We start from the raw sequence: 16,089 nt of genomic DNA, 5'->3' as shown, positions 1-16,089 counted from the left end.
GGGACAGGCTCGGGCAAGGCAAGGGCCGCTCGGGTTATCGCTTCTCGGCCTTTTGGCTAAGATCAAGTGTAGTATCTGTTCTTATCAGTTTAATATCTGATACGTCCCCTATCTGGGGACCATATATTAAATGGATTTTTAGAACAGGGAGATGGAAATAGAGCTTGCTCTGTCCACTCCACGCATTGACCTGGTATTGCAGTATTTCCAGGACCGGTGCACCCTTCCCTTATGTGTTGACTAAAATCAGATTCCAAAAGTGCTATTTGTGTTTGCTATTGTTTTTGTCTTTCTGATGGGATCTCCCCTTTTAATCCCATTATTTCAACACCTGTTGGACAATGCATTTGTACAGTCATGTGTGATAATGAGCTCATTTATTAAATGCAATTAATTAATACATTGCCACCTCTTGTTGTGTGTGTGTGTGTGTGTGTGTGTGTGTGTGTGTCTTCTGTGTTTCTGTGTTTCCGGCATTTCACATTGGAACAGCTCATTCACCTTCCTTGTCTTCTCTCCGCCCTCCCTTTTAGGTAGGTTAAAGAGCTGCACCTGAGCCAGCCACTGATTGATTGATGCAGCACCACAGTCAAATAGTGGAGTGGAGTAGGGGGAACAGCAAACAGCCATTAAAGCAGCCCGCCCGCCACAATGGACCTACCTGTGTACACTAGATGGATGTGATGGAATGTACTGTCGTCCCTACATTTCCAAGAAGAAGTAAGAATTGCAGTTGCAACAAACCCTTGCTTGCCTACAAAGAGAGCAGCAATTTGGATTTGTTACTATGTTACCTGGAAGAATAACAAACTGTGCAAGGATGGAGGTTGTAGGAGCAAAGAGAAGTTGTCTGTAAAGTTGGTGGATGCCTATTTTCCATTTTGCAGTCCCTTGTCTCCCTCTTGTGGCCTCCTGGAGGCAAATAAATGTGCAAAAAAAAGACAGCCTGGCGGCCGGCTGTTGCAGTGTTGCCCTCTCAGGCAACACTGAGTGACTGACTGAGCCGCACCGTCTTATATAAAGTTCAGACGGAACTTTGCACGTGTCATAGTGGAGCCCTCAGGATTCCAGAGCCAGCTTTCTGACATCATAATGGGGCCTGCCTCAGAGATAGATAAAAGCCTGGGCCCAGGCAGTGTTGGTCAGTGCTGCTCAGCAGGCAGCACTGGACTGGACTGGACTGGATTACAGCTGATACAAGGTGTGAAGGAACAAGGGGTGGCTGTGGGCATGCACTTGCTGCCGCTGCCAGTGTTTATCTGCATGGCAGGAGGGCATTTGGGCGTTGCCAGGAAGGCGTTTTTATGTAGATTCCTCCTCTTTCAGCACTGCATTGTGGTGCAAGCAAAAGAAGCAAATCCTGTGTAGCTTCCTCTCCGGCCTTTATTCACCTCCCTCCCGCTTAGTAGCTGTAAATGTGTGTGAGCCTGCAGGGCCCCATGGAATTGCCTAGGAGTAGGCTGAATCAATCGCTGCAAGGGGTGAACAGCAGTATGGGACAGGCTCGGGCAAGGCAAGGGCCGCTCGGGTTATCGCTTCTCGGCCTTTTGGCTAAGATCAAGTGTAGTATCTGTTCTTATCAGTTTAATATCTGATACGTCCCCTATCTGGGGACCATATATTAAATGGATTTTTAGAACAGGGAGATGGAAATAGAGCTTGCTCTGTCCACTCCACGCATTGACCTGGTATTGCAGTATTTCCAGGACCGGTGCACCCTTCCCTTATGTGTTGACTAAAATCAGATTCCAAAAGTGCTATTTGTGTTTGCTATTGTTTTTGTCTTTCTGATGGGATCTCCCCTTTTAATCCCATTATTTCAACACCTGTTGGACAATGCATTTGTACAGTCATGTGTGATAATGAGCTCATTTATTAAATGCAATTAATTAATACATTGCCACCTCTTGTTGTGTGTGTGTGTGTGTGTGTGTGTGTGTGTGTGTGTCTTCTGTGTTTCTGTGTTTCCGGCATTTCACATTGGAACAGCTCATTCACCTTCCTTGTCTTCTCTCCGCCCTCCCTTTTAGGTAGGTTAAAGAGCTGCACCTGAGCCAGCCACTGATTGATTGATGCAGCACCACAGTCAAATAGTGGAGTGGAGTAGGGGGAACAGCAAACAGCCATTAAAGCAGCCCGCCCGCCACAATGGACCTACCTGTGTACACTAGATGGATGTGATGGAATGTACTGTCGTCCCTACATTTCCAAGAAGAAGTAAGAATTGCAGTTGCAACAAACCCTTGCTTGCCTACAAAGAGAGCAGCAATTTGGATTTGTTACTATGTTACCTGGAAGAATAACAAACTGTGCAAGGATGGAGGTTGTAGGAGCAAAGAGAAGTTGTCTGTAAAGTTGGTGGATGCCTATTTTCCATTTTGCAGTCCCTTGTCTCCCTCTTGTGGCCTCCTGGAGGCAAATAAATGTGCAAAAAAAAGACAGCCTGGCGGCCGGCTGTTGCAGTGTTGCCCTCTCAGGCAACACTGAGTGACTGACTGAGCCGCACCGTCTTATATAAAGTTCAGACGGAACTTTGCACGTGTCATAGTGGAGCCCTCAGGATTCCAGAGCCAGCTTTCTGACATCATAATGGGGCCTGCCTCAGAGATAGATAAAAGCCTGGGCCCAGGCAGTGTTGGTCAGTGCTGCTCAGCAGGCAGCACTGGACTGGACTGGACTGGATTACAGCTGATACAAGGTGTGAAGGAACAAGGGGTGGCTGTGGGCATGCACTTGCTGCCGCTGCCAGTGTTTATCTGCATGGCAGGAGGGCATTTGGGCGTTGCCAGGAAGGCGTTTTTATGTAGATTCCTCCTCTTTCAGCACTGCATTGTGGTGCAAGCAAAAGAAGCAAATCCTGTGTAGCTTCCTCTCCGGCCTTTATTCACCTCCCTCCCGCTTAGTAGCTGTAAATGTGTGTGAGCCTGCAGGGCCCCATGGAATTGCCTAGGAGTAGGCTGAATCAATCGCTGCAAGGGGTGAACAGCAGTATGGGACAGGCTCGGGCAAGGCAAGGGCCGCTCGGGTTATCGCTTCTCGGCCTTTTGGCTAAGATCAAGTGTAGTATCTGTTCTTATCAGTTTAATATCTGATACGTCCCCTATCTGGGGACCATATATTAAATGGATTTTTAGAACAGGGAGATGGAAATAGAGCTTGCTCTGTCCACTCCACGCATTGACCTGGTATTGCAGTATTTCCAGGACCGGTGCACCCTTCCCTTATGTGTTGACTAAAATCAGATTCCAAAAGTGCTATTTGTGTTTGCTATTGTTTTTGTCTTTCTGATGGGATCTCCCCTTTTAATCCCATTATTTCAACACCTGTTGGACAATGCATTTGTACAGTCATGTGTGATAATGAGCTCATTTATTAAATGCAATTAATTAATACATTGCCACCTCTTGTTGTGTGTGTGTGTGTGTGTGTGTGTGTGTGTGTGTGTCTTCTGTGTTTCTGTGTTTCCGGCATTTCACATTGGAACAGCTCATTCACCTTCCTTGTCTTCTCTCCGCCCTCCCTTTTAGGTAGGTTAAAGAGCTGCACCTGAGCCAGCCACTGATTGATTGATGCAGCACCACAGTCAAATAGTGGAGTGGAGTAGGGGGAACAGCAAACAGCCATTAAAGCAGCCCGCCCGCCACAATGGACCTACCTGTGTACACTAGATGGATGTGATGGAATGTACTGTCGTCCCTACATTTCCAAGAAGAAGTAAGAATTGCAGTTGCAACAAACCCTTGCTTGCCTACAAAGAGAGCAGCAATTTGGATTTGTTACTATGTTACCTGGAAGAATAACAAACTGTGCAAGGATGGAGGTTGTAGGAGCAAAGAGAAGTTGTCTGTAAAGTTGGTGGATGCCTATTTTCCATTTTGCAGTCCCTTGTCTCCCTCTTGTGGCCTCCTGGAGGCAAATAAATGTGCAAAAAAAAGACAGCCTGGCGGCCGGCTGTTGCAGTGTTGCCCTCTCAGGCAACACTGAGTGACTGACTGAGCCGCACCGTCTTATATAAAGTTCAGACGGAACTTTGCACGTGTCATAGTGGAGCCCTCAGGATTCCAGAGCCAGCTTTCTGACATCATAATGGGGCCTGCCTCAGAGATAGATAAAAGCCTGGGCCCAGGCAGTGTTGGTCAGTGCTGCTCAGCAGGCAGCACTGGACTGGACTGGACTGGATTACAGCTGATACAAGGTGTGAAGGAACAAGGGGTGGCTGTGGGCATGCACTTGCTGCCGCTGCCAGTGTTTATCTGCATGGCAGGAGGGCATTTGGGCGTTGCCAGGAAGGCGTTTTTATGTAGATTCCTCCTCTTTCAGCACTGCATTGTGGTGCAAGCAAAAGAAGCAAATCCTGTGTAGCTTCCTCTCCGGCCTTTATTCACCTCCCTCCCGCTTAGTAGCTGTAAATGTGTGTGAGCCTGCAGGGCCCCATGGAATTGCCTAGGAGTAGGCTGAATCAATCGCTGCAAGGGGTGAACAGCAGTATGGGACAGGCTCGGGCAAGGCAAGGGCCGCTCGGGTTATCGCTTCTCGGCCTTTTGGCTAAGATCAAGTGTAGTATCTGTTCTTATCAGTTTAATATCTGATACGTCCCCTATCTGGGGACCATATATTAAATGGATTTTTAGAACAGGGAGATGGAAATAGAGCTTGCTCTGTCCACTCCACGCATTGACCTGGTATTGCAGTATTTCCAGGACCGGTGCACCCTTCCCTTATGTGTTGACTAAAATCAGATTCCAAAAGTGCTATTTGTGTTTGCTATTGTTTTTGTCTTTCTGATGGGATCTCCCCTTTTAATCCCATTATTTCAACACCTGTTGGACAATGCATTTGTACAGTCATGTGTGATAATGAGCTCATTTATTAAATGCAATTAATTAATACATTGCCACCTCTTGTTGTGTGTGTGTGTGTGTGTGTGTGTGTGTGTGTGTGTCTTCTGTGTTTCTGTGTTTCCGGCATTTCACATTGGAACAGCTCATTCACCTTCCTTGTCTTCTCTCCGCCCTCCCTTTTAGGTAGGTTAAAGAGCTGCACCTGAGCCAGCCACTGATTGATTGATGCAGCACCACAGTCAAATAGTGGAGTGGAGTAGGGGGAACAGCAAACAGCCATTAAAGCAGCCCGCCCGCCACAATGGACCTACCTGTGTACACTAGATGGATGTGATGGAATGTACTGTCGTCCCTACATTTCCAAGAAGAAGTAAGAATTGCAGTTGCAACAAACCCTTGCTTGCCTACAAAGAGAGCAGCAATTTGGATTTGTTACTATGTTACCTGGAAGAATAACAAACTGTGCAAGGATGGAGGTTGTAGGAGCAAAGAGAAGTTGTCTGTAAAGTTGGTGGATGCCTATTTTCCATTTTGCAGTCCCTTGTCTCCCTCTTGTGGCCTCCTGGAGGCAAATAAATGTGCAAAAAAAAGACAGCCTGGCGGCCGGCTGTTGCAGTGTTGCCCTCTCAGGCAACACTGAGTGACTGACTGAGCCGCACCGTCTTATATAAAGTTCAGACGGAACTTTGCACGTGTCATAGTGGAGCCCTCAGGATTCCAGAGCCAGCTTTCTGACATCATAATGGGGCCTGCCTCAGAGATAGATAAAAGCCTGGGCCCAGGCAGTGTTGGTCAGTGCTGCTCAGCAGGCAGCACTGGACTGGACTGGACTGGATTACAGCTGATACAAGGTGTGAAGGAACAAGGGGTGGCTGTGGGCATGCACTTGCTGCCGCTGCCAGTGTTTATCTGCATGGCAGGAGGGCATTTGGGCGTTGCCAGGAAGGCGTTTTTATGTAGATTCCTCCTCTTTCAGCACTGCATTGTGGTGCAAGCAAAAGAAGCAAATCCTGTGTAGCTTCCTCTCCGGCCTTTATTCACCTCCCTCCCGCTTAGTAGCTGTAAATGTGTGTGAGCCTGCAGGGCCCCATGGAATTGCCTAGGAGTAGGCTGAATCAATCGCTGCAAGGGGTGAACAGCAGTATGGGACAGGCTCGGGCAAGGCAAGGGCCGCTCGGGTTATCGCTTCTCGGCCTTTTGGCTAAGATCAAGTGTAGTATCTGTTCTTATCAGTTTAATATCTGATACGTCCCCTATCTGGGGACCATATATTAAATGGATTTTTAGAACAGGGAGATGGAAATAGAGCTTGCTCTGTCCACTCCACGCATTGACCTGGTATTGCAGTATTTCCAGGACCGGTGCACCCTTCCCTTATGTGTTGACTAAAATCAGATTCCAAAAGTGCTATTTGTGTTTGCTATTGTTTTTGTCTTTCTGATGGGATCTCCCCTTTTAATCCCATTATTTCAACACCTGTTGGACAATGCATTTGTACAGTCATGTGTGATAATGAGCTCATTTATTAAATGCAATTAATTAATACATTGCCACCTCTTGTTGTGTGTGTGTGTGTGTGTGTGTGTGTGTGTGTGTGTCTTCTGTGTTTCTGTGTTTCCGGCATTTCACATTGGAACAGCTCATTCACCTTCCTTGTCTTCTCTCCGCCCTCCCTTTTAGGTAGGTTAAAGAGCTGCACCTGAGCCAGCCACTGATTGATTGATGCAGCACCACAGTCAAATAGTGGAGTGGAGTAGGGGGAACAGCAAACAGCCATTAAAGCAGCCCGCCCGCCACAATGGACCTACCTGTGTACACTAGATGGATGTGATGGAATGTACTGTCGTCCCTACATTTCCAAGAAGAAGTAAGAATTGCAGTTGCAACAAACCCTTGCTTGCCTACAAAGAGAGCAGCAATTTGGATTTGTTACTATGTTACCTGGAAGAATAACAAACTGTGCAAGGATGGAGGTTGTAGGAGCAAAGAGAAGTTGTCTGTAAAGTTGGTGGATGCCTATTTTCCATTTTGCAGTCCCTTGTCTCCCTCTTGTGGCCTCCTGGAGGCAAATAAATGTGCAAAAAAAAGACAGCCTGGCGGCCGGCTGTTGCAGTGTTGCCCTCTCAGGCAACACTGAGTGACTGACTGAGCCGCACCGTCTTATATAAAGTTCAGACGGAACTTTGCACGTGTCATAGTGGAGCCCTCAGGATTCCAGAGCCAGCTTTCTGACATCATAATGGGGCCTGCCTCAGAGATAGATAAAAGCCTGGGCCCAGGCAGTGTTGGTCAGTGCTGCTCAGCAGGCAGCACTGGACTGGACTGGACTGGATTACAGCTGATACAAGGTGTGAAGGAACAAGGGGTGGCTGTGGGCATGCACTTGCTGCCGCTGCCAGTGTTTATCTGCATGGCAGGAGGGCATTTGGGCGTTGCCAGGAAGGCGTTTTTATGTAGATTCCTCCTCTTTCAGCACTGCATTGTGGTGCAAGCAAAAGAAGCAAATCCTGTGTAGCTTCCTCTCCGGCCTTTATTCACCTCCCTCCCGCTTAGTAGCTGTAAATGTGTGTGAGCCTGCAGGGCCCCATGGAATTGCCTAGGAGTAGGCTGAATCAATCGCTGCAAGGGGTGAACAGCAGTATGGGACAGGCTCGGGCAAGGCAAGGGCCGCTCGGGTTATCGCTTCTCGGCCTTTTGGCTAAGATCAAGTGTAGTATCTGTTCTTATCAGTTTAATATCTGATACGTCCCCTATCTGGGGACCATATATTAAATGGATTTTTAGAACAGGGAGATGGAAATAGAGCTTGCTCTGTCCACTCCACGCATTGACCTGGTATTGCAGTATTTCCAGGACCGGTGCACCCTTCCCTTATGTGTTGACTAAAATCAGATTCCAAAAGTGCTATTTGTGTTTGCTATTGTTTTTGTCTTTCTGATGGGATCTCCCCTTTTAATCCCATTATTTCAACACCTGTTGGACAATGCATTTGTACAGTCATGTGTGATAATGAGCTCATTTATTAAATGCAATTAATTAATACATTGCCACCTCTTGTTGTGTGTGTGTGTGTGTGTGTGTGTGTGTGTGTGTGTCTTCTGTGTTTCTGTGTTTCCGGCATTTCACATTGGAACAGCTCATTCACCTTCCTTGTCTTCTCTCCGCCCTCCCTTTTAGGTAGGTTAAAGAGCTGCACCTGAGCCAGCCACTGATTGATTGATGCAGCACCACAGTCAAATAGTGGAGTGGAGTAGGGGGAACAGCAAACAGCCATTAAAGCAGCCCGCCCGCCACAATGGACCTACCTGTGTACACTAGATGGATGTGATGGAATGTACTGTCGTCCCTACATTTCCAAGAAGAAGTAAGAATTGCAGTTGCAACAAACCCTTGCTTGCCTACAAAGAGAGCAGCAATTTGGATTTGTTACTATGTTACCTGGAAGAATAACAAACTGTGCAAGGATGGAGGTTGTAGGAGCAAAGAGAAGTTGTCTGTAAAGTTGGTGGATGCCTATTTTCCATTTTGCAGTCCCTTGTCTCCCTCTTGTGGCCTCCTGGAGGCAAATAAATGTGCAAAAAAAAGACAGCCTGGCGGCCGGCTGTTGCAGTGTTGCCCTCTCAGGCAACACTGAGTGACTGACTGAGCCGCACCGTCTTATATAAAGTTCAGACGGAACTTTGCACGTGTCATAGTGGAGCCCTCAGGATTCCAGAGCCAGCTTTCTGACATCATAATGGGGCCTGCCTCAGAGATAGATAAAAGCCTGGGCCCAGGCAGTGTTGGTCAGTGCTGCTCAGCAGGCAGCACTGGACTGGACTGGACTGGATTACAGCTGATACAAGGTGTGAAGGAACAAGGGGTGGCTGTGGGCATGCACTTGCTGCCGCTGCCAGTGTTTATCTGCATGGCAGGAGGGCATTTGGGCGTTGCCAGGAAGGCGTTTTTATGTAGATTCCTCCTCTTTCAGCACTGCATTGTGGTGCAAGCAAAAGAAGCAAATCCTGTGTAGCTTCCTCTCCGGCCTTTATTCACCTCCCTCCCGCTTAGTAGCTGTAAATGTGTGTGAGCCTGCAGGGCCCCATGGAATTGCCTAGGAGTAGGCTGAATCAATCGCTGCAAGGGGTGAACAGCAGTATGGGACAGGCTCGGGCAAGGCAAGGGCCGCTCGGGTTATCGCTTCTCGGCCTTTTGGCTAAGATCAAGTGTAGTATCTGTTCTTATCAGTTTAATATCTGATACGTCCCCTATCTGGGGACCATATATTAAATGGATTTTTAGAACAGGGAGATGGAAATAGAGCTTGCTCTGTCCACTCCACGCATTGACCTGGTATTGCAGTATTTCCAGGACCGGTGCACCCTTCCCTTATGTGTTGACTAAAATCAGATTCCAAAAGTGCTATTTGTGTTTGCTATTGTTTTTGTCTTTCTGATGGGATCTCCCCTTTTAATCCCATTATTTCAACACCTGTTGGACAATGCATTTGTACAGTCATGTGTGATAATGAGCTCATTTATTAAATGCAATTAATTAATACATTGCCACCTCTTGTTGTGTGTGTGTGTGTGTGTGTGTGTGTGTGTGTGTGTCTTCTGTGTTTCTGTGTTTCCGGCATTTCACATTGGAACAGCTCATTCACCTTCCTTGTCTTCTCTCCGCCCTCCCTTTTAGGTAGGTTAAAGAGCTGCACCTGAGCCAGCCACTGATTGATTGATGCAGCACCACAGTCAAATAGTGGAGTGGAGTAGGGGGAACAGCAAACAGCCATTAAAGCAGCCCGCCCGCCACAATGGACCTACCTGTGTACACTAGATGGATGTGATGGAATGTACTGTCGTCCCTACATTTCCAAGAAGAAGTAAGAATTGCAGTTGCAACAAACCCTTGCTTGCCTACAAAGAGAGCAGCAATTTGGATTTGTTACTATGTTACCTGGAAGAATAACAAACTGTGCAAGGATGGAGGTTGTAGGAGCAAAGAGAAGTTGTCTGTAAAGTTGGTGGATGCCTATTTTCCATTTTGCAGTCCCTTGTCTCCCTCTTGTGGCCTCCTGGAGGCAAATAAATGTGCAAAAAAAAGACAGCCTGGCGGCCGGCTGTTGCAGTGTTGCCCTCTCAGGCAACACTGAGTGACTGACTGAGCCGCACCGTCTTATATAAAGTTCAGACGGAACTTTGCACGTGTCATAGTGGAGCCCTCAGGATTCCAGAGCCAGCTTTCTGACATCATAATGGGGCCTGCCTCAGAGATAGATAAAAGCCTGGGCCCAGGCAGTGTTGGTCAGTGCTGCTCAGCAGGCAGCACTGGACTGGACTGGACTGGATTACAGCTGATACAAGGTGTGAAGGAACAAGGGGTGGCTGTGGGCATGCACTTGCTGCCGCTGCCAGTGTTTATCTGCATGGCAGGAGGGCATTTGGGCGTTGCCCCAGGAAGGCGTTTTTATGTAGATTCCTCCTCTTTCAGCACTGCATTGTGGTGCAAGCAAAAGAAGCAAATCCTGTGTAGCTTCCTCTCCGGCCTTTATTCACCTCCCTCCCGCTTAGTAGCTGTAAATGTGTGTGAGCCTGCAGGGCCCCATGGAATTGCCTAGGAGTAGGCTGAATCAATCGCTGCAAGGGGTGAACAGCAGTATGGGACAGGCTCGGGCAAGGCAAGGGCCGCTCGGGTTATCGCTTCTCGGCCTTTTGGCTAAGATCAAGTGTAGTATCTGTTCTTATCAGTTTAATATCTGATACGTCCCCTATCTGGGGACCATATATTAAATGGATTTTTAGAACAGGGAGATGGAAATAGAGCTTGCTCTGTCCACTCCACGCATTGACCTGGTATTGCAGTATTTCCAGGACCGGTGCACCCTTCCCTTATGTGTTGACTAAAATCAGATTCCAAAAGTGCTATTTGTGTTTGCTATTGTTTTTGTCTTTCTGATGGGATCTCCCCTTTTAATCCCATTATTTCAACACCTGTTGGACAATGCATTTGTACAGTCATGTGTGATAATGAGCTCATTTATTAAATGCAATTAATTAATACATTGCCACCTCTTGTTGTGTGTGTGTGTGTGTGTGTGTGTGTGTGTGTGTGTCTTCTGTGTTTCTGTGTTTCCGGCATTTCACATTGGAACAGCTCATTCACCTTCCTTGTCTTCTCTCCGCCCTCCCTTTTAGGTAGGTTAAAGAGCTGCACCTGAGCCAGCCACTGATTGATTGATGCAGCACCACAGTCAAATAGTGGAGTGGAGTAGGGGGAACAGCAAACAGCCATTAAAGCAGCCCGCCCGCCACAATGGACCTACCTGTGTACACTAGATGGATGTGATGGAATGTACTGTCGTCCCTACATTTCCAAGAAGAAGTAAGAATTGCAGTTGCAACAAACCCTTGCTTGCCTACAAAGAGAGCAGCAATTTGGATTTGTTACTATGTTACCTGGAAGAATAACAAACTGTGCAAGGATGGAGGTTGTAGGAGCAAAGAGAAGTTGTCTGTAAAGTTGGTGGATGCCTATTTTCCATTTTGCAGTCCCTTGTCTCCCTCTTGTGGCCTCCTGGAGGCAAATAAATGTGCAAAAAAAAGACAGCCTGGCGGCCGGCTGTTGCAGTGTTGCCCTCTCAGGCAACACTGAGTGACTGACTGAGCCGCACCGTCTTATATAAAGTTCAGACGGAACTTTGCACGTGTCATAGTGGAGCCCTCAGGATTCCAGAGCCAGCTTTCTGACATCATAATGGGGCCTGCCTCAGAGATAGATAAAAGCCTGGGCCCAGGCAGTGTTGGTCAGTGCTGCTCAGCAGGCAGCACTGGACTGGACTGGACTGGATTACAGCTGATACAAGGTGTGAAGGAACAAGGGGTGGCTGTGGGCATGCACTTGCTGCCGCTGCCAGTGTTTATCTGCATGGCAGGAGGGCATTTGGGCGCCAGGAAGGCGTTTTTATGTAGATTCCTCCTCTTTCAGCACTGCATTGTGGTGCAAGCAAAAGAAGCAAATCCTGTGTAGCTTCCTCTCCGGCCTTTATTCACCTCCCTCCCGCTTAGTAGCTGTAAATGTGTGTGAGCCTGCAGGGCCCCATGGAATTGCCTAGGAGTAGGCTGAATCAATCGCTGCAAGGGGTGAACAGCAGTATGGGACAGGCTCGGGCAAGGCAAGGGCCGCTCGGGTTATCGCTTCTCGGCCTTTTGGCTAAGATCAAGTGTAGTATCTGTTCTTATCAGTTTAATATCTGATACGTCCCCTATCTGGGGACCATATATTAAATGGATTTTTAGAACAGGGAGATGGAAATAGAGCTTGCTCTGTCCACTCCACGCATTGACCTGGTATTGCAGTATTTCCAGGACCGGTGCACCCTTCCCTTATGTGTTGACTAAAATCAGATTCCAAAAGTGCTATTTGTGTTTGCTATTGTTTTTGTCTTTCTGATGGGATCTCCCCTTTTAATCCCATTATTTCAACACCTGTTGGACAATGCATTTGTACAGTCATGTGTGATAATGAGCTCATTTATTAAATGCAATTAATTAATACATTGCCACCTCTTGTTGTGTGTGTGTGTGTGTGTGTGTGTGTGTGTGTGTGTCTTCTGTGTTTCTGTGTTTCCGGCATTTCACATTGGAACAGCTCATTCACCTTCCTTGTCTTCTCTCCGCCCTCCCTTTTAGGTAGGTTAAAGAGCTGCACCTGAGCCAGCCACTGATTGATTGATGCAGCACCACAGTCAAATAGTGGAGTGGAGTAGGGGGAACAGCAAACAGCCATTAAAGCAGCCCGCCCGCCACAATGGACCTACCTGTGTACACTAGATGGATGTGATGGAATGTACTGTCGTCCCTACATTTCCAAGAAGAAGTAAGAATTGCAGTTGCAACAAACCCTTGCTTGCCTACAAAGAGAGCAGCAATTTGGATTTGTTACTATGTTACCTGGAAGAATAACAAACTGTGCAAGGATGGAGGTTGTAGGAGCAAAGAGAAGTTGTCTGTAAAGTTGGTGGATGCCTATTTTCCATTTTGCAGTCCCTTGTCTCCCTCTTGTGGCCTCCTGGAGGCAAATAAATGTGCAAAAAAAAGACAGCCTGGCGGCCGGCTGTTGCAGTGTTGCCCTCTCAGGCAACACTGAGTGACTGACTGAGCCGCACCGTCTTATATAAAGTTCAGACGGAACTTTGCACGTGTCATAGTGGAGCCCTCAGGATTCCAGAGCCAGCTTTCTGACATCATAATGGGGCCTGCCTCAGAGATAGATAAAAGCCTGGGCCCAGGCAGTGTTGGTCAGTGCTGCTCAGCAGGCAGCACTGGACTGGACTGGACTGGATTACAGCTGATACAAGGTGTGAAGGAACAAGGGGTGGCTGTGGGCATGCACTTGCTGCCGCTGCCAGTGTTTATCTGCATGGCAGGAGGGCATTTGGGCGTTGCCAGGAAGGCGTTTTTATGTAGATTCCTCCTCTTTCAGCACTGCATTGTGGTGCAAGCAAAAGAAGCAAATCCTGTGTAGCTTCCTCTCCGGCCTTTATTCACCTCCCTCCCGCTTAGTAGCTGTAAATGTGTGTGAGCCTGCAGGGCCCCATGGAATTGCCTAGGAGTAGGCTGAATCAATCGCTGCAAGGGGTGAACAGCAGTATGGGACAGGCTCGGGCAAGGCAAGGGCCGCTCGGGTTATCGCTTCTCGGCCTTTTGGCTAAGATCAAGTGTAGTATCTGTTCTTATCAGTTTAATATCTGATACGTCCCCTATCTGGGGACCATATATTAAATGGATTTTTAGAACAGGGAGATGGAAATAGAGCTTGCTCTGTCCACTCCACGCATTGACCTGGTATTGCAGTATTTCCAGGACCGGTGCACCCTTCCCTTATGTGTTGACTAAAATCAGATTCCAAAAGTGCTATTTGTGTTTGCTATTGTTTTTGTCTTTCTGATGGGATCTCCCCTTTTAATCCCATTATTTCAACACCTGTTGGACAATGCATTTGTACAGTCATGTGTGATAATGAGCTCATTTATTAAATGCAATTAATTAATACATTGCCACCTCTTGTTGTGTGTGTGTGTGTGTGTGTGTGTGTGTGTGTGTGTCTTCTGTGTTTCTGTGTTTCCGGCATTTCACATTGGAACAGCTCATTCACCTTCCTTGTCTTCTCTCCGCCCTCCCTTTTAGGTAGGTTAAAGAGCTGCACCTGAGCCAGCCACTGATTGATTGATGCAGCACCACAGTCAAATAGTGGAGTGGAGTAGGGGGAACAGCAAACAGCCATTAAAGCAGCCCGCCCGCCACAATGGACCTACCTGTGTACACTAGATGGATGTGATGGAATGTACTGTCGTCCCTACATTTCCAAGAAGAAGTAAGAATTGCAGTTGCAACAAACCCTTGCTTGCCTACAAAGAGAGCAGCAATTTGGATTTGTTACTATGTTACCTGGAAGAATAACAAACTGTGCAAGGATGGAGGTTGTAGGAGCAAAGAGAAGTTGTCTGTAAAGTTGGTGGATGCCTATTTTCCATTTTGCAGTCCCTTGTCTCCCTCTTGTGGCCTCCTGGAGGCAAATAAATGTGCAAAAAAAAGACAGCCTGGCGGCCGGCTGTTGCAGTGTTGCCCTCTCAGGCAACACTGAGTGACTGACTGAGCCGCACCGTCTTATATAAAGTTCAGACGGAACTTTGCACGTGTCATAGTGGAGCCCTCAGGATTCCAGAGCCAGCTTTCTGACATCATAATGGGGCCTGCCTCAGAGATAGATAAAAGCCTGGGCCCAGGCAGTGTTGGTCAGTGCTGCTCAGCAGGCAGCACTGGACTGGACTGGACTGGATTACAGCTGATACAAGGTGTGAAGGAACAAGGGGTGGCTGTGGGCATGCACTTGCTGCCGCTGCCAGTGTTTATCTGCATGGCAGGAGGGCATTTGGGCGTTGCCAGGAAGGCGTTTTTATGTAGATTCCTCCTCTTTCAGCACTGCATTGTGGTGCAAGCAAAAGAAGCAAATCCTGTGTAGCTTCCTCTCCGGCCTTTATTCACCTCCCTCCCGCTTAGTAGCTGTAAATGTGTGTGAGCCTGCAGGGCCCCATGGAATTGCCTAGGAGTAGGCTGAATCAATCGCTGCAAGGGGTGAACAGCAGTATGGGACAGGCTCGGGCAAGGCAAGGGCCGCTCGGGTTATCGCTTCTCGGCCTTTTGGCTAAGATCAAGTGTAGTATCTGTTCTTATCAGTTTAATATCTGATACGTCCCCTATCTGGGGACCATATATTAAATGGATTTTTAGAACAGGGAGATGGAAATAGAGCTTGCTCTGTCCACTCCACGCATTGACCTGGTATTGCAGTATTTCCAGGACCGGTGCACCCTTCCCTTATGTGTTGACTAAAATCAGATTCCAAAAGTGCTATTTGTGTTTGCTATTGTTTTTGTCTTTCTGATGGGATCTCCCCTTTTAATCCCATTATTTCAACACCTGTTGGACAATGCATTTGTACAGTCATGTGTGATAATGAGCTCATTTATTAAATGCAATTAATTAATACATTGCCACCTCTTGTTGTGTGTGTGTGTGTGTGTGTGTGTGTGTGTGTGTGTCTTCTGTGTTTCTGTGTTTCCGGCATTTCACATTGGAACAGCTCATTCACCTTCCTTGTCTTCTCTCCGCCCTCCCTTTTAGGTAGGTTAAAGAGCTGCACCTGAGCCAGCCACTGATTGATTGATGCAGCACCACAGTCAAATAGTGGAGTGGAGTAGGGGGAACAGCAAACAGCCATTAAAGCAGCCCGCCCGCCACAATGGACCTACCTGTGTACACTAGATGGATGTGATGGAATGTACTGTCGTCCCTACATTTCCAAGAAGAAGTAAGAATTGCAGTTGCAACAAACCCTTGCTTGCCTACAAAGAGAGCAGCAATTTGGATTTGTTACTATGTTACCTGGAAGAATAACAAACTGTGCAAGGATGGAGGTTGTAGGAGCAAAGAGAAGTTGTCTGTAAAGTTGGTGGATGCCTATTTTCCATTTTGCAGTCCCTTGTCTCCCTCTTGTGGCCTCCTGGAGGCAAATAAATGTGCAAAAAAAAGACAGCCTGGCGGCCGGCTGTTGCAGTGTTGCCCTCTCAGGCAACACTGAGTGACTGACTGAGCCGCACCGTCTTATATAAAGTTCAGACGGAACTTTGCACGTGTCATAGTGGAGCCCTCAGGATTCCAGAGCCAGCTTTCTGACATCATAATGGGGCCTGCCTCAGAGATAGATAAAA

General features: G+C 47.6%; 11 non-coding genes across 11 annotated transcripts; all 11 read left to right on the top strand.

The window, feature by feature from the left end:
• The first annotated feature begins 36 nt into the window (after nt 1–36).
• LOC142697764 (U2 spliceosomal RNA) lies at nt 37–227 on the top strand. The gene has a single exon (XR_012865523.1). It is a non-coding gene; the product is annotated as a U2 spliceosomal RNA (small nuclear RNA).
• Nucleotides 228–1,531: 1,304 nt separating this feature from the next.
• On the top strand, nt 1,532–1,722 carry LOC142697762 (U2 spliceosomal RNA). The gene has a single exon (XR_012865521.1). It is a non-coding gene; the product is annotated as a U2 spliceosomal RNA (small nuclear RNA).
• A 1,306-nt stretch (nt 1,723–3,028) lies between these two features.
• LOC142697761 (U2 spliceosomal RNA) lies at nt 3,029–3,219 on the top strand. Its single transcript, XR_012865520.1, has one exon. It is a non-coding gene; the product is annotated as a U2 spliceosomal RNA (small nuclear RNA).
• A 1,306-nt stretch (nt 3,220–4,525) lies between these two features.
• On the top strand, nt 4,526–4,716 carry LOC142697759 (U2 spliceosomal RNA). The gene has a single exon (XR_012865519.1). It is a non-coding gene; the product is annotated as a U2 spliceosomal RNA (small nuclear RNA).
• Nucleotides 4,717–6,022: 1,306 nt separating this feature from the next.
• Nucleotides 6,023–6,213, top strand: LOC142697758 (U2 spliceosomal RNA). The gene has a single exon (XR_012865518.1). It is a non-coding gene; the product is annotated as a U2 spliceosomal RNA (small nuclear RNA).
• Nucleotides 6,214–7,519: 1,306 nt separating this feature from the next.
• LOC142697757 (U2 spliceosomal RNA) lies at nt 7,520–7,710 on the top strand. The gene has a single exon (XR_012865517.1). It is a non-coding gene; the product is annotated as a U2 spliceosomal RNA (small nuclear RNA).
• Nucleotides 7,711–9,016: 1,306 nt separating this feature from the next.
• Nucleotides 9,017–9,207, top strand: LOC142697756 (U2 spliceosomal RNA). The gene has a single exon (XR_012865516.1). It is a non-coding gene; the product is annotated as a U2 spliceosomal RNA (small nuclear RNA).
• A 1,308-nt stretch (nt 9,208–10,515) lies between these two features.
• LOC142697755 (U2 spliceosomal RNA) lies at nt 10,516–10,706 on the top strand. Its single transcript, XR_012865515.1, has one exon. It is a non-coding gene; the product is annotated as a U2 spliceosomal RNA (small nuclear RNA).
• A 1,303-nt stretch (nt 10,707–12,009) lies between these two features.
• Nucleotides 12,010–12,200, top strand: LOC142697754 (U2 spliceosomal RNA). The gene has a single exon (XR_012865514.1). It is a non-coding gene; the product is annotated as a U2 spliceosomal RNA (small nuclear RNA).
• Nucleotides 12,201–13,506: 1,306 nt separating this feature from the next.
• LOC142697753 (U2 spliceosomal RNA) lies at nt 13,507–13,697 on the top strand. Its single transcript, XR_012865513.1, has one exon. It is a non-coding gene; the product is annotated as a U2 spliceosomal RNA (small nuclear RNA).
• A 1,306-nt stretch (nt 13,698–15,003) lies between these two features.
• Nucleotides 15,004–15,194, top strand: LOC142697752 (U2 spliceosomal RNA). Its single transcript, XR_012865512.1, has one exon. It is a non-coding gene; the product is annotated as a U2 spliceosomal RNA (small nuclear RNA).
• The last annotated feature ends 895 nt before the right edge of the window (nt 15,195–16,089 follow it).

This window comes from Rhinoderma darwinii, assembly GCF_050947455.1.
Source record: "Rhinoderma darwinii isolate aRhiDar2 chromosome 5 unlocalized genomic scaffold, aRhiDar2.hap1 SUPER_5_unloc_9, whole genome shotgun sequence".
Lineage (NCBI taxonomy): Eukaryota > Metazoa > Chordata > Amphibia > Anura > Rhinodermatidae > Rhinoderma > Rhinoderma darwinii.
Note: the sequence above shows the minus strand (reverse complement) of the source record. Positions and strands in the feature narration are given on the sequence as shown.